The sequence below is a fragment of the Vidua macroura genome, unplaced genomic scaffold (assembly GCF_024509145.1).
Source record: "Vidua macroura isolate BioBank_ID:100142 unplaced genomic scaffold, ASM2450914v1 whyUn_scaffold_109, whole genome shotgun sequence".
NCBI classification, from domain to species: domain Eukaryota; kingdom Metazoa; phylum Chordata; class Aves; order Passeriformes; family Viduidae; genus Vidua; species Vidua macroura.
This window is the reverse complement of record NW_026530543.1, coordinates 892,881-919,122: the sequence shown is the minus strand read 5'-3', so window position 1 is coordinate 919,122 and position 26,242 is coordinate 892,881. Positions and strand designations below refer to the sequence as shown.

Below are 26,242 nucleotides of genomic sequence, written 5' to 3'. Positions count from 1 at the left end.
ACCAGGAGTAGCCACGGAACATCCTGAGGAACATGGTGACACCTTGAGGGACATGAGGACACCTTATGGGACGTGGGTAGGGATCTCGAGGACTTTGGCCCCCCTGGGGATGGGGGACAGGGACATCAGGGGAGGGACAGGGACACACAGAGGGATGACAGGGAGCCATGGTGGGGGATGGGGACAAACAGAGGGGAGGGGACACAATGCCACCAGGACACACATCAGGGGACAACATTGGCACACCTATGGGAATGCTGCCACCAGGACATCTCCGGTGACACCCAGCACGGGATCATGTGACCCTGTGGGTGACTCTGACCCTTGCCCTGTCCCCAGGGGCGGTCAGGGTCCCCTGAGTGCGGAGGTCCTGGGACACCCTGGTGTCTGTCACTCTCTTCCAGGCCGCTAGTCACCAGCTGAACAAGCTGCCTGAACAACACCGCCCTGCTGGGTGGTGACATTTGGCTAGGACACCACAGTGGTGACAGAGGGGATGTGGTGGCAGGAACTGCATCAGGTAGTGCTTGGTCAAGGCTGAGATGAAGGTGCTGGTGGCACTGTGATGGCACAGGTGGTGGCACTGATGCTGTCCCAGTTCATGTCCTCATTCATGTTCCACATGTCCCCATCCATGTCCCCTCATGTCCCCACCCAGGGCTCTGACTCCACATCTACCCATCCGTGTCTGTGTTCCACATGTCCCCATCCATGGCCATGTCTCTATCCATGGCACTGACCCCATATCCACGTCTCCCTATATGCCATTGTCCCTCACATGTCCCCATCCATGGCCACGTCCCCATATCTCCCCATCCATGCCTTAGTTCAACATCTTTATTTTTACCCCAATTTCAGGGCTTTCAAAACTGATGCATGGACAGATGACTCCTCAGCTGATTAAAGTAAAAAGTGGTATGTTTATTACAATGCCAGGCACAAGTGGAATAATTTCCAAAGGCATGTGCATGCCCCAAGAGTCCAGACCTCCCCTTTGTCCCCTAACTTGCTGCATATGCATTAAGTTTTGAAATAGGCTCATGCATATTCATTTACTAGTTTTGCATTACAATTAGTTCTCTGGTTGTCCATCCCTCTCCTGCAGCCTCAGTTTTGGTTTCCTTCTTGTTTCAAGGTCCAAGGGGCCCCTCTTATCTTCCTCTATCTTGGAAGTTCACATTGCTTTCATCTTGTTTGAGGCAGTTTTGCAAGCTACAGCACAGCAAATTAACAGACTCTACAGACTAAACAATTCAAGGCAGCACACTTCACCAAAATCTGAAATGGATTTCTAACCCAAGTTAATTCCTAACCCCATGTCTCAAAGGGATGAACAGAAACCTTTTTGTTTCAAGGCAAAAACAAAAGGATTTACGTATCCCTGCCAGCAGAGCATTTATGCGCTTGGGTGGGTGGGAAGAACCTTTTTTGGAGGGGTTTCCACATCACTGTCTCCAAAATCGTGGGTTTGCCCCAGTCTGTCCCCATTTAGCTGTAGAAAATCCCCATGGGCCAGAGAGAATTAAAACGATGGATTTATGTTGGAGAAGACCTGCAAGGCCATCCAGTGTTGCTTGATGCCACCAGAAGATGCAAAAAGTGACATTTTTCTGGGGTCAGAAGTCAACAAAACTGCTCTCCACAAGGGATTTCTGATCTTGGGCTGTGGATGTGTGCAGGTGCCCACAGGGAGCCAGGAAGATGTGGAGCCCCCAGCTAGTTGTCTCCTCAACATGGATCACTGACACCATGGATCACCGGGGCTCTGCCCAGTGGGGGTCACTGGGGATCATCCAGCGCAGATCCTCCCATGGGGGATGGAGCTGGAGCAGCGCAGGAAGCTCTTCCCACACTCGGGGCCCTCACAGGGCTTCCCTTACTGGTGGCTCTGTTGGTGCCTGGTCAAGTTACTGCTCTGTGAGAAGCTCTTCCCACACTCGGGACACTTGTAGGGCCTCTCCCCGGTGTGGATGCGCCGGTGCTTGCGGAGGGTGCAGTTGCGCTGGAAGCCCTTCCCGCAGTCAGGGCAGCGGAAGGGCCTCTCATCTGTGTGAATCCGTTGGTGCAGGAGGAGATTGGAGCTGGTCAGAAACTTCTTCCTGCATTTATCACACTCGTAGGGCCTCTCCCCGGTGTGGCTCCTCCGGTGGATGACGAGGGTGCAGTTGCGCTTGAAGCCCTTCCCACAGTCGGGGCAACGGAAGGGCCTCTCATCTGTGTGAATCTGCTGATGCCTGAGGAGATTGGTGCTCTTCAGAAACCTCTTCCTGCATTTATCACACTCGTAGGGCCTCTCCGATATGTGGGTCCTCTGATGTTTGATCAGGTCAGCATGTTTGCAGAAGCTCTTCCCACACTCGGGACACTCGTAGGGCCCTTCCCCCATGTGGGTCCTCTGGTGTTTGATCAGGTCAACACGCTCACAGAAGCTCTTCCCACACTCGGGACACCTGTAGGGCTGTTCCCCTGTGCTGCGCCTCTGGTGTCTGGTCAGTTCGTAGCTCCTCCTGAAGCTCTTCCCACATTGCCCACACTCGTAGGGCCTCTCCCCCGAGTGGATTACCATGTGGACAATCAGGCCAGAGCTATGGCTGAAGCTCTTCCCACACTCCCCACACTTGTAGGGCCTCTCCCCCGTGTGGCTCCTCTGGTGTTTGATCAGGCTGGCACGCTCACAGAAACTCTTCCCACACTCGGGACACTCGAAGGGCCGTTCTCCTGTGTGGATCCTCTTGTGTCTGGTCAGTTGAGAGCACATCCTGAAGCTCTTCCCACACTCCCCACACTTGTAGGGCCTCTCCCCCGTGTGGATCCTCTGGTGTTTGGTCAGGCTGGCACGCTCACAGAAGCTCTTCCCACACTCCCCACACTTGTAGGGCCGTTCTCCTGTGTGGCTCCGCTTGTGTCTGGTCAGTTCGGAGCTCATGATGAAGCTCTTCCCACACTCCCCACACTCGTAGGGCCGTTCCCCTGTGTGGATTCTCCAGTGCATGATCAGTTCGGATCTCCACCTGAAGCTCTTCCCACATTCCGAGCACTTGGGCTTCTCCACATCGTGAGCCTGCTCATGGACCCCCAGCTCCAAGCTCTGGCTGCCTCCCTGGCCCAGGGTGGGTCTTTCCTCCTCAGATCCCTGTGATCTGCGTTTGCAGCCCCTCCTCGTGCGGGATCTCCAGGGCTTTTCCTCCCCGTTGGGTTCCTGCGCCATGGAGCTGCTCGAAATGGCCTCTTCCATGAGGTTCTGCTGTGGGGATTTGTCCTTGCTGGTCTCCATCCTCAGCTCCTGCTCTGGGGGAGGAAGGACAAGGAGAGGATGGGATTTGCCTCCATGCCACAGGGAAGGGCAAGGAGATCCCCCCAATGCATCCCCAGCAGGACGGTGTCGGCAGCGGGGTTATCCTGCAGCTGGGGGCCGTGCTGGGCTGGGAGATGGAGCAGCAGAGAGGGGGAAAGGGGCAATGACTTCCTCCTCACCTGCCTGGGGCTCCTGGGCCATCTTCCTCTTCCCCATGGCCTCCTCCTTCTCCATTGGGCCAAGGTTTGAGAATGGGAAATCCTGGTTTGGGGAGGAAAACAAGGGCTGAGTGCGTTGGCTTTCATGGTGCCGCTGCCCAAGCGCACCTGGAGAAGTCAACACCCCTTTCAGCCTCAGGGGGTCTGGAGCCCACTCATCCCCGGCCTCCCCCACCGCTCCAGGCTGCCGGGGGGGCTCCAGCTCCAGAATCGACCTGTGGGAACCCTTAAAATCAGGGTTTTGGTCAAGTTGCAAAAGGCTGGCCTCAGAAACAGCAGAACTGCAATTAGAGCTAAGCAGTAGACCTAAGATTTGTCAGCAGAAAAATTATACAAGAATATATGAGAAAGTAAGGTCAAATAGAGCAATGGTCAGTGTATTAACGCTTGTCTATTGGCTAGAATAACACCCTAAGTTATAGAAAAGGATATCTAGTGTGAAATGTGTTTATTATATGGCTCTATGCAGATATTTACTATATGTATTATGTTATATTGACTAGTAGTGCTGTATTAACATTTTAATAGTATGGTAAACGTAGTTTGGCAGTTAAAATGGAGCTTTCGTAGTTAAAATAGAAACTATGTATGTGGGAAGAAAGGAATGAGGTACTTGCATCAAGATAGCAGCCACAGGACACCTAAATCTTCCAGAAAAAAAGAATTTATGGTTCCTTTATCAGAAGAAATTAACCTCTTCCTGCCTTGCTCAGCCCTGAGGACGCCACAGGATTAAGAGGAAGACGGTGACACTGATCAGACAGAGCTCTTTGTTTTGACAGAGTTTATGCATCATGTATGAGATATATGAATATGCAACAGACTATTGCTTTTAAGGATTAATCCTTTGTTCACAAGGCAGGCTTTTCTTGGCTAAGTGCCCGAGAGCATCCGGATGTCCGTAATTCTTTGCTTTTATTGTCCTTTATTGTCCTAACTCAGACTGTCCAAATTTTTATTGCTCTAATTTTTATTACTGTTTTTATAACTATTTTATTACTATTAAACTTTTAAAATTTTAAAACAAGTGATTGGTGTTTTTCACATCTAACAAGATATTAGGAAGTTCTAAGCTTAATAACGGAGCTCTGTGCATTGCATCTTAAGGCTTGCAAGCAGGTATTGTATTCGAAATAAGCGAGCATTGTTTTAACCAAAGGTACGTATGCTTATAGTGGTTGGATAGAACTACTGTCAATATGCTTTTGCTTTGTGTGATTGGTCAAAAGGTTGTTAAAGTAAATTGTAACATTTAAGTTCTTCGTCTGCTGCCGGGGATGTGAGCTGCTGGCATCTCCCCATTGTCATAACCATGTAATGAGACTGATGCCGGAAAATAAACAGCTCGAGACGCGTTTCTCAGCAGTGCCGTCCCGGTCCTGATTTGTACATAGTTCCCCGGCCGGCGATATCGCCCCTCTGCGCTCTCCCCGCTCCAGGGCTCCCGCATTCGCCCCGGCTCTCCCGGGCATCCTCAAACCGAGATCACCCCTGTGTCCTCCGCTTCGGAGCGATCACCATGTGGGACCTGCCAAAATCCCTCCAGCGGCATTTCCGGCTCGGCTTTGGGGTCCTCCAAGACCCAAACATCCCCTGCCCCGCAGAAAAACCCTCCCGGAGACCCCCCCGCATGGATTTGGGGCGAGCTGACCCCTCCCCAATCACCTGCGGGTTCCGAGGGGGGCGATGCAGCAGGAGTCGGGGGAAATGCGGCCTGAGCGGGCGGGGGAACGGGGCGTTTCTCCTGCGGCTGCTGCTCTTCCTCCTGCAGATCCTCCTCTTCCTCCTCCTCTGTCCCGCCTCTTCCTCCCGCTCCTTCTCCGCTCCCAGCCCGGCCCGGGCAGGTGCCGACAACCAAAAGCAGCCGCGCTCTGCCCTATGGGGATTCCCAAAGCGGCGCCTCCCTGCGCGGCTCTGGGAGCGATCCTGAGAGCACCGGGAAGGAACTGGGAGCGCTTTCCCTGCCAGCACCGCTCTTACTGGGAGAACTGGGAGGGAACTGGGAGGAAACAGCGCCCGGATCCGGCTGCAGCCGGCGGTGGGCGGGGTCAAGGCGAAGGGCGTGGTTATGCAAACACAGGAGCGATCGCGCGCTGGGATTGGTGGGCGGGAGCAGCGCGGGGTTTCCCCGGTCACGTGAGGGTCGGGGGGCGGCCGGAGCGATGGCGGCGGCGTCCGGTGAGAGGAGACAGGGAACGGGGACAGGGAATGGAGACAGGGAATGGGAATGGGGACAGGGAGCGGGAATGGGGACAGGGAACGGGAATGGGGACAGGGAATAGGGACAGGGAATGGAGACAGGGAATGGAGACAGGGAGCGGGAATGGCGCCAGGGAGCGGGAATGGGGACAGGGAATGGGAATGGGAGCGGGAATGGGGACAGGGAACGGGAATGGGGACGGGGAGCGGGAATAGGAAATGGGGACTGGGATCGGGAATGGGACAGGGAACGGGGACAGGGAGAGGGAATGGGAGCGGGAATGAGGTCAGGGAGCGGGAATGGGGACAGGGAGCGGATATATGCGACTGGGTTTGGGAATGGGACTGGAAATACTTAACAGGGACCGAGAATACGGGATAGAAAGGGAGAATGGGACCGGGAATGGGGACAGGGACGGGGACTGGCACTGGGAATGGGTACAGGGGCCTGGAAATACGGGACAGGAACCAGGAATGGGAGCAGGGATGGGAGTATGGGAACGGGACAGGGAACATGGAAACAGCAACCGCAGAGAGAATCTGGGATGGGGATTCGTGTTCCAGAGTGTCCAGGTGAAAGCCAGGAGGGGCTGTGAGCTCTGCTGCTGGGCCTCCCCTGGGCTGCTGCGGCCCAGGGCCCAAAGGCGGGAGCTGCAGCCTCGCTCCTGCCGCAGCAACAGGAGCCTCCTCCAGGCCCACGTCCCCTCCACGGCCCCGGCATGAGGGAGGGCTCTGAGGCACAGCGGGTGCTGGCCCCAGGGGCTGCTCTGGCCAGCTGGGGGCCTCTGAGAAATGCCCAAAGCCTTGTGCGCTCTGCAGCTGGCCAAGGACAGCAGCGGGGCTGAAGGGTTCGTGTGGCACAGGCAGCCCGAGCTGTGGAGCCCTCAGGGCCCCATGAGAGAGGCAGCCCTCAGGAATGGGACCGGGAATAGGACCAGGAATGGGGACAGGGACCAGAAATGGGTACAGGGACTAAGAATGGGACCGGGAATGGGAACAAGGACCGAAAATGGGACCAGGAATACGAGACAGGAGCGGGAATGGGGACAGGGATAGGGAATGGGACTGGGAAGGTGGGACAGGGACTGGGAATGGGGACAGGCAGCAGGAATGGGACAGGGAATATGGGACAGGGACCAGGAATGGGACTGGAAAGTGGGGACTGGGACTATGGGACAGGGGCTGTGAATGGGATCCAAACTGGGATGGGAGCAGGATAGGACCAGGATAGGGGAGACACAAGAACAGGTGGGGGGAAGGGGAGTGACAGCGGGGTGTCAGAATGAGGACAAACCCAACACAGGGAAATGATCTCTGGCTCCAGATCAGAAGGCTTTGGAATGCTGAACACTTGCTTTATTGAAACTATACTATATTACATTAATATACTATTTAAAAAGATACTATACTATTCTACATACTTACTTTCTAACTTAGCATATCTAACTAACAAACTCGTGACTCTCTGCCGGGAGTCCGAGACACAACTGGATCTGATTGGTCCTTGAACCCAAACAACCTTCACCAGAATCCAATCAAGCAATCACCTCTAGGTGAACAATCTCCATACCATATTCCATGTGGGACAAACACAGGAGCAGATAAGAATTGTTTTCTCTTGTTCTCTCTGAGGCTTCTCACTGCCTTTCCCAGTAAATCCTTGGGGAAAAGTTGTGCCTTCTTTTTCTCTGTAAAGAGAAATGAGGCGATAGCAGGGAGTGGGGCAGCTGCTACAGGGGACACTACGAGTTGGGATGGGGGGACATGGGGATAGGTCCAGGGCAGGGAATACTTGATCAGGTGTACCAGAACCTCTACCAGGGTCTCCCAGCGCAACCCGAACCACTCGGCCTGGGGTGCCCAAAGCCCTGAGCAACCCCCAAGTCTCCCCCAGGAACTCTGAACTTCCTTGAAGCCAGCATCCCCCACATCCCCTGGAAGATCCCCCATGATACCATCCATGGCTATGCCCACACCATGTCCTTATCCATGTTTCAGTTCAACATCTTTATTTTTACCCCAGTTTTGAGTGATTTGAAGGGACAAAGAGAAAATTCAGGCCACAGGGAGCCAGGACAATGTGGAGCTCACAGGAAGGTGTCTTCCCAACAGGGGATCACTGGGGCTCTGCCCACTGGGGGTCACTCGGAATCATCCAGCCTGGATCCTCCCATGGGGGATGGAGCTGGAGCAGCACATAAAGCTTTTCCCACACTCGGGGCACTTGCAGGGTTTCCCTTAGTGGTGGCTCCGTAGGTGTTTGGTCAAGTGAGAGCTCTGTGAGAAGCTCTTGCCACAGCTGGGACACTCGTAGGGCCTCTCCCCAGTGTGGATGCGCCGGTGGGTGACGAGGTTGGAGTTGTACCTGAAGCCCTTCCCACAGTCGGGGCAGAGGAAGGGCTTCTCCTCTGTGTGAATCCGCTTGTGCAAGAGGAGATGGGAGTTGCTCTGAAACCTCTTCCTGCATTCATCACACTCGTAGGGCTGTTGCCCCGTGTGGATCCTCTGGTGAACTGTCAGTTCAGAGTTTGTCCTGAAGCTCTTCCCACACTCGGGACACTCGAAGGGCCTCTCACCAGTGTGGATGAGCTGGTGGGTGACAAGGCGGAAGTTGTATTTGAAGCCCTTCCCACAGTCAGGGCAGCGGAAGGGCCTCTCCTCTGTGTGAATCCGCTGATGTGTAAGGAGATTGGAGCTGGTCTGAAACCTCTTCCTGCATTTATCACACTCGTAGGGCCTCTCCCCGGTGTGGATCATCTGGTGGCGGAAAAGTTTGGATCTCGTCCTGAAGCTCCTCCCACACTCCCCACACTCATAGGGCCGTTCTCCCGTGTGGCTCCTCTGGTGGACAATAAGGTAGGAGCTCTGGGTGAAGCTCTTCCCACATTGCCCACACTCGTAGGGCCGTTCCCCCATGTGGGTTTTCCAGTGGCAGATCAGGGAGGATCTCTTGCTGAAGCTCTTCCCACATTCTGAGCACGTGTGGGGCTTCTCCCCATCATGAACCTGCTCATGGACCCCCAGCTCTGAGCTCTGGCCACCTCCCGGGCCCAGAGTGGTTCTTTCCTCCTCGGATCCCTGTGATCTGCATTTGCAGCCCCTCCCCGTGCAGCATCTCCAGGGCTTTTTCTCCCCGTTGGATTCCTGTGCCATGGAGCTGCTCAAAACGGCCTCTTCCACGAGGTTCTGCCTCAAATCTGGGGATTTGTCCTCGCTGGTCTCCATCCTCAGCTCCTTGCCTAGGGGAGGAAGGACAAGGAGAGGATGGGAATTGCTTCCTTGCAGGAGGCAAGGAGAGAGATTTCTTCAATCCACCCCCAGCAGGACAGCATTGCCCACAGGGTTGTCCTGCAGCCAGGGACCATGCTGGGCTGGGAGATGGAGCAGGAGAGATGGGGAAAGGGTCATTGACTTCCTTCTCACCTGCTTGGGGCTCTCAGGGCATCTTTCTCTTCCTCGCAGCCTCCTCCTCCATTGAGCCAAGGTTTGGGAATGGGAAATCCTGGTTTTGGGGGGAAAACAAGGCTGAGCGATTTGCATTTGATGGTCCTGCTGTGCTGCCCAGGTGCAGCTGGTGAAATCAGTGCCTCTTTCAGCCTCAGAGGCTCTGGAGCCCACTCATCCAGGAGTCCACTCACCCAGCCGCCTCCACCCCTCCAGGGTGCTGGGGGTCCCCTGGCTTTGGGATTGCCCCTCTGCAGTCTCTCCCCTTCGGGGCCCCTGCGTTGTCCCCGGTTCTCCCGGGAATCCCCAGACCCAATATTGCCCCCTCCACGCCAGTACTTGGGCGATCACCACATGGAATCCCTCAACATCCCTTCAGGGGCATTTTCTGCTCAGATTTGGAGTCCTGCAAGATCCAAACATCTCCTGCCCCGCAAAGAAAACCCTCCCGGAGACCCCCCTGATGGATTTGGGGTGAGCTCCGTCTCCCTGCTCACCTGCGGATTCTGGCGGGTGCGTGGGGGGGTCGGTGGTACTGACGCCGGGGGAGCTGCGGCCTAAGCAGGTGGGCCGGAGACCGGCAGGGAAACCAACGCGGTTCTGTCCCTCCTCTTCCTCCCGCTCCTCCTCCGCTCCCGGCCCGGCCGGGGCAGGTGCCGACACCCACATACAGTCGCGCTCTGCCCTGGGGGATTCGCGGACCCTTCCCGCGCGTCACTGGGAGCGATTCTGAGAGCACCGGGAAGGAACTGGGAGCGCTTTCCCTGCCAGCACCGCTCTTACTGGGAGCACTGGGAGGGAACTGGGAGGAAACAGCGCCCGGATCCGGCTGCAGCCGGCGGTGGGCGGGGTCAAGGCGAAGGGCGTGGTTATGCAAACACAGGAGCGATCGCGCGCTGGGATTGGTGGGCGGGAGCAGCGCGGGGTTTCCCCGGTCACGTGAGGGCCGGGGGGCGGCCGGAGCGATGGCGGCGGCGTCCGGTGAGAGGAGACAGGGAACGGGGACAGGGAATGGAGACAGGGAATGGGAATGGGGACAGGGAGCGGGAATGGCGCCAGGGAACGGGAATGGGGACAGGGAATGGAGACAGGGAACGGGAATGGGGACAGGGAATGGGAATGGGGACAGGGAATGGGGTCAGGGAGCGGGAATGGGGACAGGGAATAGGGACAGGGAGCGGGAATGGGGACAGGGAGCGGGAATGGGGACAGGGAATGGAGACAGGGAATGGAGACAGGGAATGGGGACAGGGAGCGGGAATGGGGACAGGGAATGGAGACAGGGAATGGGGACAGGGAATGGGGACAGGGGGCGGGAATGGGGCCAGGGAGCGGGTATGGGGACAGGGAGTGGGGACAGGGAGCGGGAATGGGGACAGGGGACGGGACAGGGAGCGGGGATAGGGACTGGGAATGGGGGACAGGGAATAGGGGAATGGGATGGGGACTGGGAATGGATCTGGAAATGAGACAGGGGATGGAATATATGGGAACGGGACATGGAATACATAAACAGCAACCGCAGACAGGATATGGGATCGGGAATAGAAAGATGGGACCAGGATCGGAAACGGGAATAGGACTGCGATTGGGGATGGGAATATGGGAACAGGAGAGGGAATATAGAATTGGAAGTATGAGAACGGGAGCTATACAGGGAATACAGAACAGGACAGGGAATATGTTACTGGGAATATGGGAATGCCAACCAGACAGAGAATACAAGACACGGTCAGGGAATGAGTCCTGGAATGGGATCTGGATTGGGATAGGATCAGGAATGGGGTGACAAGGGAACTGGCAGGGGGCGAGGGGGGTGACAGCGGGGAGAGGGAGAATCTGGATAGGGAAAACTGGGAACTGGGATGGGGGGATATTGGGACAGTTCTAGGGTGGGCCATCCTTGACCAGCTGCCCCACAACCTCTGCCAGGGTCTCACAATGCAGCAGGACCTGTACCTGAAGCCCTAAATATCCGTCAAACCCAGCATTCCCCACATCCCCTGAACATTCCCTACATGTCAGTGTTCATGGCCATGCCCCCACCATGTCCTCATCCATGATTTAGTTCAACATCTTTATTTTAACCTCAGTTTTGCTTTTAAAAGGACAGAGAAATGAAAAGAAAATCAAGGGCATAGGGAGTCAGGAAGAATTGGAGCCCCCCAGTCAGGTGTCTTCCCAATACAGATCACTGGCATCATGGACCAGTGGGGCTCTGCCCACCTGGGGTCACTGGGGATCATCCAGCACAGATCCTCCCATGGGGGATGGAGCTGGAGCAGCGCACAAAGCTCTTCCTGCACTTGGGGTGCACTGCGGGGCTGTCACGATCTGCTAGGACCAGCGGGGTGTTGTGACGGTTCATTTACCGATCCCAAAAGGCAAACAGCAGAGGACCATCAGTTTAATCACAACAAATGCACCTTTACTGAGTGCCAACAGCAAAAGTGATAAAAGGATTTAGGAAGGAAATAAAGGATAGAGAGATAGAGAAAGAGGGGGCAGGATATAGCTACCAAATGGAGAGATTAAATCCTCAATGGTCCAGCCACTTAGATTCACCGTTGTCCATGGGGGGTCACTTGGTTAACTCAGGGGTCTTTTATAGTCCTCTGCCGAGTGTGGAGAACAGGTGATGGAGAAATTAGTCTATTGAAAAACGGGTGCAGACAGTCCCTGTTCCAAAGCAGGGCAAGTCAATTTCAGCAGTGAGCAAGACCCATTGTTTTCTGGGTCCTGCAAACACACCTGCAGGCAACACTTGGCAAATATCCTGCTTCAGTCAGGCCAGCACCCCTGTGTTAGGATTATAGGGGTCTCAGTCTCAGTCTTTGGGAGGGAGCTTCAATCTCTGTCTGTCACAGTGGTTGTGAGGCAGATGAGGGATCTTCCGTGGGAGATCACCAGAGTTACCCCAGGAAGTTCATTTGGCCAAGAGGTGGGAAAATTCATGGGTTATTGTGATGAGCGGGTATCGTGAAGCAGGTGTAAGCGTATAGAGCAAGCCGCTCCTTGCCAGGCCCTGCTGGAAGCAGTGCAGCGTGGCGGAACAGCAAATGCACCTGCAAACAATCAGTTGGCAAGCATCCACCTCGCTGGCCCAGGGTGGGTCTTTCCTCCTCAGATCCCTGTGATCTGCATTTGCAGCCCCTCCTCGTGCGGGATCTCCAGGGCTTTTCCTCCCTGTTGGATTCCTGCACTGTGAAGCCACTCAAAACAGCCTCTTCCACAAGGTTCTGCCATGGGGATTTGTCCTCGCTGGTCTCCATCCTCAGCTCCTTGTCTAAGGGAGGAAGGACAAGGAGAGGATGGGATTTGCCTCCATGCCACAGGGAAGGGCAAGGAGATCCCCCAATGCATCCCCGGTAGGACTTTGTTGGCAGTGGGGTTGTCCTGCAGCCGGGGCCCATGCTAGGCTGGGAGGTCGAGCAGGAGAGAGGGGGAAAGGAGGAGTCACTCCTCCCTCTTCAGTCTCCCCACTTAGGGATGCTCTGGGGTTTTGGGGTCCTGGGTCCCTTCTCCCCTTATTCTCTGCTTTGGGGTGCAGGGAATCCTGGGGATGATTTTTGGGGTGGGGATCCCCCCACGGGGCTCAGTACCTGCCAGGACTGGGCATGGGGGCCAGATGGGACATCCCGGGGCCATGTGGGGAGTCCTGGGGGAAACCAGGTGTCCTCAGTGCTCAGTACTGGAGTTCAGAGCCCAGTCTGCATGGTCCTGGTGTCCGGTGCCAGAGCTCGCTTTGGGCTGCATGGGGAGGGAAAGATTTGGGGTCCCCAGAGTCCACTGAGATGGGAAGGAAGAGCAGATTTAGGGTCCCCAGGTGAAAGCCCCACACTTTGTGATGTCCGCAGGAATGCCCCCAAATCTCTGCCACCCCCGGAGGCAGCTAAAGGGGGACTCCCCCTTTGTGCCCCCCGTTTTGGGGGCATCTCAGGGTATCACCTCCGTTTTTTCCCTCCTGTTCTGACCCCAGTCCTAGTGCCACGTGAGCGCTGATCCAGGGTGAGGAGGTGACACCATGGCCGTCCCCCTGGCTCACACTGTCCTTGTCACCAGTTGCTCCTTGGGCATTGGCCTGGCTGTGGCTGTACGGCTGACCAGGGACCCCTAGAAGCGATACCTGGGTGAGGGGGTTGTTCCCAAATGTCTCCAAGTCAAGGAGGGTGAGGAGGGACTTCTTGGGATTGTCCCCAACTTGTTAAGGGACACCCCGGGATGTGCAGAACATGGGAGGGTAAGGGGAGTTGTCCTCAAATGTCCCCATCACATGAGCGAAAGGGCGGACACCACAAAAGGGGAGGGGGGATTGGAATTGTCCCCAGCGTGGGAGGGAAAGGGAGGACACTCCTGGAAGGTGAGGAGTGTGTCCCCAAATGTCCCCAAGGCGGGACAGGGGACAAGAAATACTGGGAGTGGAGGGGGTGGACACCCCAGCATTGTCCCCAGTGTGGGATTTTGGAATCCCTGACAGCTTTTGGGATCCCTGATGAATTTTTTGGGTCTCTGACTGATTTTTGGTGTTGCAGTCCTGGCCACCTGTTGTGGCAGGGGCCGCTGGAGGCGGCAGCCACGGCCACCCTTGGGGAAACCCTGCGGATCCTGCAGCTTGATGTCACCAGTGACAGCTCTGTGGCCAAGTGCCTGGGGCGGGGGCCCGGGGCGGGGGGGCGCATGGACGTCATGGGTGAACATTTTAGGGGATCTTGATGGCTTTTGGGGTGGTTTTCAGGGATTTTGTGGTGCACCAGCAACAGCTCTGTGGCCGAGTGCCTGTGGGGGGTCCAGGAGGTGGACATTTGGGTGAGAAATTTTGAAGGATTTTGGGGTGGTTTGATGTGGAACCCAAAAGAGGGGGAATGGACACAAAATGGATGGGGATGGACCCAAAATCAGAGGACAAAGGGTGTTGTGGGATGTCGTGGGGTGTCACAGGGTGTCATGTCATGTCTCTACCTATGGTGGGGCGGGCGCAGATGCTCAGCGCCAGGAGCAGCCACGGGAACATCCTGAGGGACACAGCAACACCATACAGGACACGGCCTCAGGACCTCTGGGACTTGGGCCCCGCAGGGGGCAGGAGACAGGAACATCGTGGAAGGGACTGGGACACATGGAAGGGGACAGGGACTCACAGGGGAAAGGGTCACACAGGGCAGGACAGGGACACACACAGGAGCCATGGCAGGGGATGGGGACACGATGCCACCAGGACACACATCAGAGGACAATGTTGCCACACCTGTGGGGACACTGCCACCAGGATGCCTCTGGTGACACCCAGCATGAGGCCATGTGACCCCCCAGGTGACACTATGTTCTCTGTAATTTTGTTAATTGCTCCCAAATCTTGTACTAATTGATAACTTTTGCCACCTGCTTTTTTAACAGCTAAGATGGCGGTGTTGTATTTGGACTCACATTGCACTAGTAACCCATGCTGAAGGAGTTTTTCAATTACAGATACTAATCCCTTATGGTTTTCTAATTTCAAAGGGTATTGTTTTTGACTCACTGGTGTGGCTGCTAGTTTTAGTGCAATATTCACTGATTCTACTTGTTTGGATCTTCCTGGCATATCACTGGCCCACCCTATTGGACTTACTGCATTCTCAACTTCTCAAAGTGGGAATCTCACCACATTTTTCTTGTATAAAAAGTGCAGCAACTTGGATAAATTTAGATTCAGGAATTACAACTCTTACACCCTTTTCATTTTAAAATTTAATTTCTGTATCAGTTTCTTGAGGTCGGGATTGAAGGCACTTGAGACGGCAGTCCACATTTGGACTCAGGTGTTTATTATTTCTTATCAATGAAACAGTCTCACAACCATGAGTTTGGCAGCTTTTCATTAGGAAGGCACAAAATGGCTAACAAACTCTTATTACAAGTTTTTTTAAAACTAAACTATCCAATTAAAAAAGAACACCTATATTATTTTCCCTTTTAACCCAATAACTGATCCCCCGAAGCCCACAATGCGGACCATTCTGTCCAATCACAAAACATCATCCAAACCCATTAAGATAAAAGAAGAAGGTAAAGAAGAACAACCTGTCTCCACCCTAAAACCTCCATCTTGCTTAATATTTATTTCTATATTTTAAAACCCCAAACTCTAAGTTTTCCACCCTGTGATATTACACACTTCTAACCAACTAAATACCCAGTAATCCCAGTACTATCAATTTTTAAAGTCTTCTCCACAGCCCCAGGTCAAATGCAGTGTTCTCTTGTGCGTTTGTCCTTTTCAGCACAGAAGGTCTAAAATTCTCAGCATCCAGGATTCCAACATTTCTGCTTCCAATTTTTCTAATAAATCCCTCCCGAGCAATGGTTTAGGGGAGTTAGGCATATAGAGGAATTGACGGGTTACGCAGTGCTTTCCCAGTTTAAATTCTAAAGGTTGGAAAAAGGCCATGTTTCGTTTACCTCGGTGTTTTGGTTTGAAAAGACAGGAGTCTGTGAAGGAAGGCAAGGGCCTCCCGTGAAATGGAAAAGGTAAACCCCCTCCCTCCGAATTGCTACAATTTTAAAATAAAAAGGCTCTCAGGCAAAGATATGGGAATGGGAATAATAGTTTTTTTACTAGGAAAAAAACTAAATAATAATAAAAAAAATGTAATTAGTACAAATAAAACTACTGATAGAGTCAGAAACCTGACACCCTGAGGAGTCAGGGTGTGGGTGATAATCTAGTTAAATGGTGGCTGCTCCTCCTGGAGTGGCAGATGAAATGCGGCTGAAGCGGTGATCCAGTAGAAGGGTGTAGTTTTCTCTGAAGGTGTGGTGATAGAGTAGATGGGCCTGGTCTTCCTCTGGGAATCCAGTGAAGAGGCTGTGTTGATGTCCTAAAAAACGCTGATTTTATGCAGGTAGGGATGCTTGGCTCTTCCCTCTGGGTGGAGCATCTTACAATGGGATGATGTAACTTTATCAGTTATGTAGTGAGCCATTCAATGGCCCATTAACAGAAGATATCTCCCCAGAGGGAGACATTGTTCTTGGAAGAGATAAGAAAACTGCCCCACTTAAAGGAAGATACCTGCCCTACTTCTGACAGATGGTAAATAGAATATATGCTTATCTTACAAGCCAGGACAGCCGGTTGCCCCAACAACATGTGCAGTATTGTGACTTGGCTTCCCTTCTAAGGTATTTAACACAGAACATGCCACTTCAGTATCTAATAAAAATTCAATGTCATCTTTCTCCAACTTAGCTATAACCGAAGGCTCCACTGAGGGGCTAGCTGTCGGTCCACATCACTGTGAACTTGACCTGCTAGAGCTTTGTACTACTGGGAGCTGAGGAACTGGGGACTTTTCTTTCAACGCTGGAAAGTCATTCTTCCAATGTCCCCATTTTTTACATTAAAGTGATCTTTCTCCATAGGAGATGTTTTCTTGGATGACTTTTCCTGAGTTGCCTTCTTACTAGGTTGAGATTTAACTGTTTCAGTTGGGCCCCTGTCTCGAAATACCTTCCAGACCACCTCTACCAATTTATCTATGTCTTGAACTCCCTCTATCTTTTGCAGCTTTCTTCTTATATAATTTGTAGCTTGAGCCATAAATAAGAGAACTAGATGTGCTTTACCATCAGCTGATTCAGGGTCTAGATCTGTATATTTGATGGCAGTTTCTCTTAATCTGCTTAAAAAATCAGTGGGTGATTCATCATAATTTTGCCTTACTTTGTAAGTCTTTGACCAATTTATAGCTTTAGGGACACCATGTGTTAACCCATATACTGCAAGACTTTGATATTGTTTTAACCTTGCCATATGTTCTGGTATATTTAGATACCAACCTGGATTTTCTAGGGGAAATATCTGTGTAATGGTGCCTTGAAGCAACTTGTTTGCTATGCTAGCCTCTACTGATGTAATCACTTTATTGAGCATTCATCTCCCAGTGGGATCAAGTAATGTGTCTGACATAGAGTTGAAATCAGCCCAGTCAGGGTTTTGTGAGTTAATTGCCCTTTCTACTAATTTTGCCATCTTATCTGAATTCTCTTTATATTTCCCCACAGTAGTTTTCCACTGTTTCAACTCGATAAGGGAGTATGGAACCTTTACACATATTGGCCCCTGGCTGCTGACTGCCTGCCACAAGGGCGCTTGCAAAACTGGTTCTTTTCCTTTTTTCCTTTTTGACCTAGTACATTTCGCTATGGGGCTGCATTCTTTAATGGCCTTTTTAGCTATCTTTCCCCTCCTTTGCTTGCTTGGGGTAGCAATAATCTCATTCTCCTCCTCCTCGGAGTTACTTGAGCAAGAGCTGTCTGGCTCTGTCGACTCTGCTGGAGTAGTACATCTGCTTTGACCAATCCCAATTCTGGAAAGCGCTAAGCATGACTTACACCGTGGTGGAAGCCGGGCTGTGTGCCTGCTCGCTGTGAAGATGTCAACTCCCGAGCCTGCTCCGCACTCTTTGGGCTTGCTATGGAAAGTGTGAGCAGAAGCCCCATTCCCCCCATGGGTGGTCCCCTCTCTGCCCTCTGGGCAGAAGGCTCTGCCCCCCCTAACCCCGCCACCCCAGGAGTGGGGATGGAAGGGGGGACTCAGCTGGAGCGGACGGCCATGGCAGTGGGGAGGGTGGCTGCTGGAGCCCTCCCCCCTCCTCCTTCACTGGCTGGGAGCACAGTAAGGGCACGGACCCCTCATGCCACCCCACCCCCACATGCTCGGACGACTGCCGGGGGTGGCACCGACAGCACTGGCACCGGTGGCAGGGGTGGAGGGGCCCTGCCTGGGCCTGCCACAAGTATGGCCAGGGTGGGCCCTGCCTTCAAATCAGAGGTCTAACCCTGCCTCCTCCTTATCTTTACATCCACTGCTCAATATCGACTGTTTTTACTTTCCCCCTCTTTTTTCTTTAAAACCAATATATGCTGTTCCTTTTTGTTTGTTGATGGGCTTTGCTGACATGCTAATACCATAAAAAGCCTAGCATATTCTAACATGTCGAAATATTTGTCCTCCCATATGCAGGATATTAAACTTGATATAACTTCTTACCGAAACTACCGAATTCAGGCCACGTCTCATTGTTGTCTAGTTCATACGCTGGCCACATCTTTTCTGAGAGCCTGATAAGTCTGGGTTTAAAAAGCAATGACTTACCACCTGTTAGTTCGTGCCAGTTTTTCAATACTAACCCCAGAGGACTGTTTCTCGGGATATTACTATTACAATCACAGGAGAATACATACCCCATCTTAACACTTATGAGTAGGAAAGTCTGCTGAGATCAAAAGAACCAGCAAGAGATAGAGCGAAAGAGCAAGCAAGAAGAAGTAAGATGCAGGATTAGAACTCACAAGCTTTGGATCCATAGCACAGGAGCTAACCTACAGCACTACCCCTGGCCTCAGGCCATTGCTTACCATTGTACTACTAAAGGCATGCTTTTTCAGAGCATGTCCTCTCTTACTCTAGTGGATGAGACAGAAAGTGAATGTAAAGCAACTCCACCCCTGGACCCCCTAGGGTCCTTCCACACTAAACAAAACTACAAGAGATCTCCTAACACCTAACTCAGGTGCTAAAACAGAATACCCCCTTTATTCAGTTACTCATTCAGTGCGTCTGTGCCAGACCCAAGCCTTCTTGGGCTCTGATACCTTCAGTACTGCAGCTGGGGCACCCTGGGAGTGCTGGCAGGAGTTGGGGGGGCAGCTAGGTGTTCCTCTGGTCCAGGGGGTTTTCCAGATGCCTTTTGTCCCTTCATGGGGTGCCAGAACTGATGCCTGTGAGAGGCTCACCTGGAACAGAGGCTAGACAGAGTTAAGGGAATAAAGTAGATATTTATGAAAAGGCCTTTAAAGGATATACCTTGGGTAGTACAAGAGCCTGGCCAGGGCTCTACCTAAGAGGGATCACAGGTCACAAGTTTTCACACTTTTATAAGTTTTTCACACTTTCATAAATAATAGTTTGGTAAATAACCATTTACATATTGGAGTTAGTTGTCCAATTACAGCTTCAGGTTATGAAGTCCCATCCTCCTTGTTTCCTCCCTTCAATTCACTATTGTGTATGCTTTTTGGGCCTGAGGCTGTAATGGTTGTCCTTGGTTTCTCAAGCTGGAAAAGGATCGTTTTTTCTAACTACCCTATGAAGTGAAATTACTAACAATTAAAACAAAGTTCAGAGTTACACACCAAGGCAGTACAGAATCTGAAAAATATGAAAGCTAAAACTTAGGTCATCACACCCATGTCACTCTCTGTGTCTGTGTGCCCCATGTCCCAACTTATGTCTGTGTTGCCCATGTCCCCATCTATTTCCATGTCCCCCCTTGTCCCCACCCATGTCATTGTCCTCCCATGCCCCCATCCATGCCTTAGTTCAACATCTTTATTTTTACCCCAGTTTCAGGGGTTTCAAAGGGATGAACAGAGAGGAACAGAAAATCAAGGCCAAAACAAAATTATTTACATGTCCCTGCCAGCAGAGCATCCATGTGCTTAGGTGGGTGGGAAGAACCTATTTGGAGGGGTTTCCATCCCACTGTCTCCAAAATCAGAGGTTTTGCCCCAGTTTGTCCCCATTTGGCTGTGAAAGACAGCTGTGGGCCAGAGAGAACTAAAAGAATGGATTTATGTTGGAGAAGACCTGCAAGGCCATCCAGTATTGCTTAATGCCACCAGAAGATGCAAAAAGTGACATTTTTCTGGGGTCAGATGTTAGCAAATCTGCTCTCCACAATGGATTTCTGATGTTGGTCTGTGGATGTGTCTGGGTGCACACAGGGAGCCAGGAGGATGTGGAGCCCCTCAGCCAGGTGTCTTCCCAACACGGATCACCAGAGGATCACTGGCACCAAGGATCACCAGGGCTCTGCCCAGTGGGAGTCACTGGGGATCATCCAGCGCGGATCCTCCCATGGGAGATGGAGCTGGAGCAGCGCACAAAGCTCCTTCTGAACTTGTGGCACTCGCAGGGCTTCCTCTGTGGTGCCTCCGTTGGTGTTGGGTCAAGGTAAGAGTTCTGTGAGAAGCTCTTCCCACACTTGGGACAATGATACGGCCTCTCCCTGGTGTGGATGTGCCGGTGCTTGATGAGGGTGCAATTATGGTTGAATCCCTTCCTGCAGTCAGGGCAGCGAAAGGGCCTCTCATCTTTGTGGATCCGCTGATGCTTCACAAGAGTGGAACTGATCTGAAATCTTGTCCAGAATTTATCACACTCGTAGGGCCTCTCACCTGTGTGGATCCTCTGGTGGATGAGCAACTTGGCACCCTCACAGAAGCTCTTTCCACACGCCCCACACTCATAGGACCTCTCCCCCGTGTGGTTTCTCCAGTGGCATGTCAGGGAGGATCTCTTGCTGAAGCTCTTCCCACATTCTGAGCACTTGTAGGGCTTCTCCCCATCGTAAAGCTGCTCATGGACCAACAGCTTTTAGCTCTGGCTGCCTTCCTCAGAACCCCTTGATTGGCATTTACAGCCCTTCCTCCTGTGGGATCTCTGGGGCTTTTTCTCTCCGTTGGATTCCTGTGCCGTAAAACCGATCAGAACGCTCATCTCTAGCCTCCCTCACCCCTCCTGGCAGCCGGGGATCCCCCTGCTCCAGGATCACCCCTCTGCACTCTTCCACCTTCAGGGCTCTCACGTTTATCCCTGGCTCTCCTGGGGATTCCCGAACCCGGTATCATCCCTCTGCCCAGCAGTACTGGGCCAATCGCCACATGGGACCCCCCCAAGATCCCCCAAATGGGTATTTCCGGATCAGCTCTGGGGTCCTGGAAGATTCAAGCATCTCCTACCCCGCAAAAAAAACCCTCCTGGTGACATCCCTGATGGATTTGGGGTGAGCTCCTCCTCTCTGCTCACCTGTGGGTTCTGGGGAGGGGACAGGGAGCGGGAATGGGGACAGGAAATGGGAATGGAAATATGGGAACGGGACGGAGAATATGGAAAGAGAGAGAGACAGTGAATATGGGATGGGGGTTAGGAAGATGGGACCAGGATCGCAAATGGGCATACAGGAATGGGACTGGGAATATGGGCATATGGGAATGGGATAGGGAACATAGAAATGGAAATATGGGAACGGAAGCACAACAGGAAACGGGACTGGGAATATGAGACTGGGAATATGGGAACAGCAGCCAGACAAAGAATACTGGACCAGGATGGGGAATGAGACTGGGAAGGGGGTCCAGACAGGGATGGAAGCAGGACAGGATGAGGAGTGTGGTGACATGGGAATGGGTGGGGAGCAAGGGGACTGACAGGAGGGGGAGGGGGGATTGTGGACAGGGGACACCAGGAACCAGGACAGGGAGACATGGGGACAGTTCCAGGGCAGGGGGTCCTTGATCAGCTGCCCAAGAAACTCCACCACGATCTCCCAGCTCAGCCAGAACCGCTCAGCCTGGGAAAAACTGAGCCAAGCCCTGAGCAACCCCAAGTCCTGCCAAGGAACCCTCAACTCACTGGAACCCAGCATCCCCCAGATCCCCTGGAAGATCCCCCCATCCTTGTCTTAGTTCAGTGTTTTTATTTTTACCTTTTTTATGCTTTTGGGTGTCTTGAAAAGACAAAGAGAAATGAAAAGATAATCCAGGCCACATGGAATCATCAAGAGGTGGAGCCCCAGCCAGTTGTCTTCCCAACACAGATCACCGGCACCACGGATCACTGGGGCTCTGCCCACTGGGGGTCACTGGGGAAAATCCAGTGCAGATCCTCCCATGGGGGATGGAGCTGGAGCAGGGCACAAAGCTCTTCCCACAACTGGGGTGCTCGCAGGGCTGCCATAGTGGTGCCTCCATTGGTGTTGGGTCAAGGCTGACCTCTGGCTGAAGCTCTTGCCACAGCTGGGACACTCATAGGGCCTCTCCCCGGTGTGGATGCGCCGGTGGGTGACGAGGGTGGAGTTGTGCTTGAAGCCCTTCCCACAGTCAGGGCAGCGGAAGGGCCTCTCATCTGTGTGAATCCGCTGATGTACAAGGAGATCTGAGCTGCTTTGAAACCTCTTCTGGCACTCCCCACATTTGTAGGGCCGCTCCCCAGTGTGGCTCCTCTGGTGGATCATCAGGTGGTAGTTCCGACTGAAGCTCTTCCCACATTTGCCACACTCGTAGGGCCGTTCCCCAGAGTGGATCCTCAGGTGATGCATTAGTTCAGAGCTCTGGCTGAATCTCTTCCCACATTGCCCACAATCATAGGGCCTCTCGCCGGTGTGGGTCCTCTTGTGGACAATCAGGTTCGACTTCTGACTGAAGCTCTTCCCACACTCGGGACACTCGTAGGGCCTCTCCCCGGTGTGGATGCGCCGGTGCTTGATGAGGTCGGGGTTATGTTTGAAGCCCTTCATGCAGTCAGGGCAGCGGAAGGGCCTCTCCTCTGTGTGAATCCGCTCGTGCCTGAGGAGATGGCAGCTTGTCTGAAACCTCTTCCCACATTCAGGACACTCATAGGGCCTCTCATCTGTGTGTGTCCGCTGGTGCTTCTGAAGAGTGGAGCTTCTCTGAAAGCTCTTCCCACATTGCCCACACTCGTATGGCCGTTCCCCTGTGTGGCTCCTCTGGTGGTTGATCAGGTCAAAGGTGTCTCTGCAGCTCTTCCCACACTCCCCACACTCACAGGGCCTTTCTCCAGTGTGGATCCTTTGGTGGCGGATCAGGGTTGAGCTTCGGCTGAAGCTCTTCCAACATTCCCCACACCTGTAGGGCTTCTTGCCATCATGAAGCTGCTCGGGGACCTCCAGCTCTGAGCTCCAGCTACATCTCTGGCTGCCATTTTGGCCCAGAGTGGGTGTTCCCTCCTCTGACTTCCCTGGGCTACGTTTGCAGCCCCTCTTTGTGCGGAATCTCCATGGATTTTCCTCCCCATTGGATTCCTGTGCTGTGGAGCCACTCAAAATGACCTCTTTCACAAGGTTCTGCTGCGGTGATTCATCCTCCCTGGTCTCCGCCCTCAGCTCCTGCTCTGGGGGAGAAAGGACAAGGAGACGATGGGATTTGCCTCCGTGCCAGAGGGAAGGGCAAGGAGATCCCCCCAGTGCATCCCCAACAGGACGGCACTGGCAACAGGGCTGTCCTGCAGCCAAGGGCCAGGCTGGGCTGAGAGAAGGAGCAGGAGAGAGGGGGAAAGGGGCAGTGACTGCCTCCTCACCTGCCTGGGTGTCCTGGGGCATCTTCCTCTTCCTCCCAGCCTCCTCTTCCTCCATTGGGCCAAGGTTTAGGAACGGGAAATCCTGGTTTGGGGAGGAAAACAAGGGTTGATTGCTTTGGGTTTGATGGTCCCACTGCCCAAGTCTAGCTCTAGAAGTCAGCGCCCCGTTCAGCCTTGGGGTATCCGGACCCCGCTCATCTCCAGCCACCTTCAACCCTCCAGGCTGCCGGGGTCCCCCAGCTCTGTAATCGCCCCTGTGCGCTCTCCCCTCTTCCTGGCTCTTTCCTCGCGGCACTCCCTGGGATCCCCAAAATCGATATCGCTCCTCTGCCCGCAGGTACAGGGGCCCCCCCGCATTATTGGCGCAGCTTTGGGGTCCTGCAAGATCCAAACATCCCCTGCCCCACAAAAAAACCCTCTCGGAGACCCCCCTGATGGATTTGGGGCGAGCTCTCGCTCCCCACCCACCTGCGGGTTCTGGAAGCGGGGGGACAATGCTGCCGGAGCCGGGGGAGCTGCGGCCTGAACGGGCGGGAGGGGAAACCGCGTGGTGTTGGTGCTGCTGCTGCTCTTCCTCGTCCTTCTCTTTCTTCCGTTGCAGCTCCTCTTCTTCCTTTTCCTCTTTCTCTGTCCCGCCTCTTCCTCCCGCTCCTTCTCCGCTCCCAGCCCGGCCCGGGCAGGTGCCGACACCCAAAAACAGCCGCGCTCTTCCCTATGGGGATTCCCAAAGCGGCGCCTCCCTGCACGGCTCTGGGAGCGATCCTGAGAGCACCGGGAAGGAACTGGGAGCGCTTTCCCTGCCAGCACCGCTCTTACTGGGAGCACTGGGAGGGAACTGGGAGGAAACAGCGCCCGGATCCGGCTGCAGCCGGCGGTGGGCGGGGTCAAGGCGAAGGGCGTGGTTATGCAAACACAGGAGCGATCGCGCGCTGGGATTGGTGGGCGGGAGCAGCGCGGGGTTTCCCCGGTCACGTGAGGGCCGGGGGACGGCCGGAGCGATGGCGGCGGCGTCCGGTGAGAGGAGACAGGGAACGGGGACAGGGAATGGAGACAGGGAATGGGAATGGGGACAGGGAGCGGGAATGGCGCCAGGGAACGGGAATGGGGACAGGGAATGGAGACAGGGAACGGGAATGGGGACAGGGAATGGAGACAGGGAACGGGAATGGGGACAGGGAATGGAGACAGGGAATGGGGACAGGGAACGGGAATGGGGACAGGGAGCGGGAATGGCGCCAGGGAACGGGAATGGGGACAGGGAATGGAGACAGGGAACGGGAATGGGGACAGGGAATGGGAATGGGGACAGGGAATGGGGTCAGGGAGCGGGAATGGGGACAGGGAATGGAGACAGGGAATGGGGACAGGGAATGGGGACAGGGAGCGGGAATGGGGCCAGGGAGCGGGTATGGGAGCGGGAATGGGGTCAGGGAGCGGGAATGGGGGCAGGGAACGGGAATGGGGACAGAGAATGGGAATGGGGACAGGGAATAGGGACAGGGAACGGGAATGGGGACAGGGAATGGAGACAGGGAGCGGGAATGGGGACAGGGAATGGGAATGGGGACAGGGAATGGAGACAGGGAACGGGAATGGGGACAGGGAATGGGAATGGGGACAGGGAATGGAGACAGGGAACGGGAGTGGGGACAGGGAATGGGAATGGGGACAGGGAATGGAGACAGGGAACGGGGACAGGGAACGGGAATGGGGACAGGGAGCGGGAATGGCGCCAGGGAACGGGAATGGGGACAGGGAATGGAGACAGGGAACGGGAATGGGGACAGGGAATGGGAATGGGGACAGGGAATGGGGTCAGGGAGCGGGAATGGGGACAGGGAATGGAGTCAGGGAGCGGGAATGGGGACCGGGAATAGGGACAAGACCAGGGACAAGGAATACAGGACTTGGAACAGGATTGGGCATAGGGACCGGGAATACAGGAATGGGGCCAGGAATAGGACCGGAAATACGTGACGGGGACCGGGATTGGGTCCGGGCGGGGATGGGAGCAGTACGAGACCGGGACAGGGGCTACACGGGAACGGGCCGGGGGGGGGGGGGGTGTGACAGCGGGGTAAGAGGCATCCGCGACAGGCGACACCAGGAATTGGGATGGGGAGATATGAGGACAGTCCTGGGGCAGGAGGTCCTTGGTCAGCTGCCCCAGAACCTCCGCCAGGGTCTCCCAGTGGAGCCGGAGCCAATCGGCCTGGGTTGCCCAAAGCCCTGAGCAACCCCCAAGTCCCTCCCAGGAACCCTCAACTCCCTCAAAGCCAGCATCCCCCACATCCCCTGGAAGATCCCCTCATGGCCATGTCCACACCGTGTCTCTAGCCAGGGAAATAGGGAGCCCTTGTTGGAGCAGTTTCACACACAGCAATGACACAGAACAGGGCAGGGTAGGCAACTGCCAAAATTATAACTTCTACTTGCAATTAAGAACTTTTGTTTCCATTTCTGCTATAGCCACTATTAATATAAAGTCAAAGAGGCTAAAAGTACTAGTAACAACAACAATAGTAACAGTAATATTAATAGCAAAAAACAGAGATAATAGCAAAACCAAGAATTAATAATGGTAATAAAAACCCTACCATACTTATACTAGGTTTGCATGGCCAGGTTTTGGTAAGGGGGGTCTCTAGGAGCACCTTCTGTGAGAGGCTGCTGGAAGCAGCTGCTCCTCCCTGTCCCGCAGAGCCAATGCCAGCTGGCTCCAGGACCAACCAGCCACGGGCCAAGGCTGGGCCAGTTAGAAATGGTGGTAATGCCTTTGGGATAAGAGATTTAAGAAAACAAAAACTGGTGATCATGTAGTTGTAATTGTGAGCAGGGTGAGAACATGTGAGAGGAACAACTCTGCACACCTCCAGGGCAGGGCAGGAGGAGGGGCAGGAGCTGCTCCAGGTGCTGGGCTGATTGCCCTGAGATTCCCTGGTGCAG

General features: G+C 53.9%; 1 long non-coding RNA gene and 1 pseudogene across 1 annotated transcript; one reads left to right on the top strand and one right to left on the bottom strand.

Moving 5' to 3' along the window:
• Window positions 1-900: 900 nt before the first annotated feature.
• Window positions 901-24,202, bottom strand: LOC128822911 (zinc finger protein 208-like; annotated as a pseudogene).
• Window positions 5,631-16,573, top strand: LOC128822912 (uncharacterized). The gene is made up of 3 exons (XR_008441615.1): window positions 5,631-5,691; window positions 8,447-8,568; window positions 16,385-16,573. It is a non-coding gene; the product is annotated as an uncharacterized LOC128822912 (long non-coding RNA).
• Window positions 24,203-26,242: the final 2,040 nt, after the last annotated feature.